The sequence below is a fragment of the Phodopus roborovskii genome, unplaced genomic scaffold (genome assembly GCF_943737965.1).
Source record: "Phodopus roborovskii unplaced genomic scaffold, PHOROB, whole genome shotgun sequence".
NCBI lineage: Eukaryota > Metazoa > Chordata > Mammalia > Rodentia > Cricetidae > Phodopus > Phodopus roborovskii.
Window position 1 is genome coordinate 8,471,390 of NW_026125444.1, and position 3,234 is coordinate 8,474,623.

Sequence of the window (3,234 nt, forward strand, 5' to 3'; positions counted from 1 at the left end):
TTAGAAGGAGAATCATGACCAGTGGACATACCTGAGCCCACTGTGTTATCAAAGAGCATTAGAGCTTCTCATTCTTAGCAAGAGGCATGTCATGTATCCCAGACATTTCAGCTAACTTCTCTGGCTATTTGAATGTTACTATCACTTTCAGCCTCCAAGCAAGCATGTGCCTCACTAAATATTCAAACTATTTTATAATAAACCTGGATGGTTTACTCTTCCACAAGCACTATGCCTCTCTCTCTCTCTCTCTCTCTCTCTCTCTTTCTCTCTCTCTCTCTCTTTCAGGTGAAATAGCTCCCTTAATTGTTTCAATTGATATTCCTGCTAAGTTTAAGCATTTTCTTAATGTTTTTGCAACATTTCTACCAATGTCATCTTTTTTTTTTTCTTCTAACCTTCCCTACTATTGCTTTATAGATTTTAATACATATGGAGTTCAACTTTGTATATACCTATATTGACTCTCCAAGCTCTTCTCCATTCTTTATTATCCATTTATTTCATGCTGTGCTATATTGTTAATGGGTATTCAACAGATTATTGATTTACATTTAAATTAAGTATCAGTCCTAATATATAATCTTTATTTCTCTCATAAAAAAAGTTAGCTACAAGCTTTCAATCTCATAAATATTCTGTTTTCTGCAATTATACAGGATTGAATTTCTGAAGTTCTATCTTTCCCTGAAGTAAGTTATTTTGAATAACAATGAAACCTCCAGTGCAAATATCATCACAGAGTTTGCTCAGAGGTACAAACATTTGAAGAGATTTAACACATGAATTCAACTTAAGTTATAATGCCAAGGTATAACATTAAGCAAAAGTTGTCTTCATTCCTGACAAGGGACTCAAATATTCAAAGCTTCCAAGAATTCATATTTATTAATGCTGTTCTGGTGGTGCACACCCTTCAATCGTGTACTCAAGGCAGATTTCTATGAGTGCAAAGCCAGTGTGGTCCATGTCATGAGTTCAAGACCAGCCAGGGTTACACAGAATTCATGCTTATTTTCCCCCCCCCTAGCAAATAATGACAGTAGTTTTACATTTCCCTTAATGGCAACTGATAATCACAGAATTTCCTTATAATAGCCAAATATTCTTAAGACCAGAAATCATATTAAAATTGATTATGTAATGATTATTACAGCAACTACAATGTCACTTATCTTAAGGTCAATTAAAAGAACCCTGGAATCTTAGCCATCACATGATTATACATAACAATCAAATCAGAGCTGCTTTTCACCAACTTTTACAAAACCAGGCCTAGGGATAGAGCTAAGTCTGGGAACATGTACACAGACTTAACTGTAGAGTGTGTTTAGCTGGTCCTGATTACCACAGAATCAGAATAGGGTCAATATCCATATCATATTTCTTTTTTAAATGTTCTGTTGAATAGTCAGTTTGTCCTGCCTACGTTGCAATAATTAATGCAGTTCAGCTGAGTTCTCATGCAAACATATGTAAATAAGCTTTACACAAATAAGACATTTAAAGTGTTTTTTGAATAAATTGAAATACCAAAGTATTAAAAGTAAAAATAACCATAGAAATTTTATACTCATGTAGTTTTTCTTACAGTTTGTTATTCAGTCTCAAAAAAATATAAATTGTAATTCTTAGTAGTCACACTTTATTATTATTATTATAATTTTTATTTGTCTGTATTTAGTATCTATGTTATGATTTAATTACCACTTATATTATGGTCTGTTTCTGACAATGGTATATTATGAGTTACAAGCACATATGTTAATTTGAGCGTATTTTATTTTAGTCAGCTCTTTGATTAGCTGTTCTGGTTCCCATCAATAGCTGTTTTTTATCTTGGCAATACATGGAAATTATGTCTTTTATATTATCATAATTTCTCTAATGAGAACGTGATACAGAAATGTTAATGATTTGCCTGCTTCTGACAGTAGTCATGAGCAACTCCATTTTGACCTTTTCTATATGATTGACATTAACTGACAGAGCTCTTGTTTTCTTTTGTTATCTGTAGCTGTACTAGACAACTAAGACTAAAGAGAAAATTATAATCTACTCAAACTTTCTAACAATGGATAGTCACACCCCAATTTTGTTTAAAGGAGGCATGAGATCGCAATGTAAAAGCATTCAAAAATATATTCATGTCAACATAAGTAGTCATTATTATGAATATATTTTCTATTTTTTGTAATTACACTTTTATTTAATACATGTTCTTATTACCAACTAGATCTTCTAAAGAGAGTAAAGGACAGAAAGAAGGAAGAAAAAAATATTTAATTTGGGGTTCAGCTGCTAGTGTTTAGATATTCAGTCTATTTACTGTTTTTCTTTGTTTAGTTCTTTTACAAAATAGAATGCTTTCTCTAGTTATATTGAACAAAGAACATTTGTAGTTGATATTTGAAGATAATGAAATTCTCAGAGATTCTGAATATGCATGAGAGATGACTGTAGTAGATATTTCAATGCATAATTTCAAATTATTTTATGGTAATACAGAGGAAAGGACAATGCAGTTGTCTAAGATTCCAAGAGTTAAACTGACTAGCTCTTGTGCCAAAACAGGTATCACTGGTATTAGAACCAAAATGCATCTAAAAACCTCTACTTTCTAAGAGGTATCAAACAGCTTTGGTGGAGTGGTAGAGGGGTCTAATAAGTGGTATCCTAGCATGCCTTGGCTCATGCCTAAGGAAATCAATTAATAGCAATGCAGTGATTAACAGCACTATGGGCACTGTTCCCAGCATCAATAATTTCCATTTTCACCACGGCAGGAATATCATGAAAGACATACAGTTTGTTATCTTGTTAAAATTAGTGTTTTTGCCACCTCTTGGCAGCTTCAAAGACATTGTAAATCGTTGAGGGTCACAGCTTATGCTGTTTAGGTGAATATTACACTTTTGATTTTCAGTAAGGATGTATTATTTTAACATTTGTTCCGAAAATACAGCGTTCACTCTCCTCACGTGAATCAAAAAAGTATAACATTACCTTCTTATTGTTAGAGATCTTGTCATGACTTGACTCTATAAACAGAAATAGTTGGAACAGTTATTTCATTTTTTCCTGGTTACCTTGCTGCCACTCCATATGTCCAACAGAAGAGGTCTTTAAGATTCTCTTTAGAAGACAGAGGGGAAAAAGAAGAGAGACACCTGCAAGCTAATTTATTTAAAGAGTGAATACTGCAATAAAACACTTAAGAAAAAGCCTATGCCA

General features: G+C 32.7%; 1 non-coding gene across 1 annotated transcript; it reads right to left on the minus strand.

Annotated features, from left to right (window-relative positions):
- Nucleotides 1–1,246: 1,246 nt before the first annotated feature.
- Nucleotides 1,247–1,379, minus strand: LOC127215478 (small nucleolar RNA SNORA72). Its single transcript, XR_007833955.1, has one exon. It is a non-coding gene; the product is annotated as a small nucleolar RNA SNORA72 (small nucleolar RNA).
- Nucleotides 1,380–3,234: the final 1,855 nt, after the last annotated feature.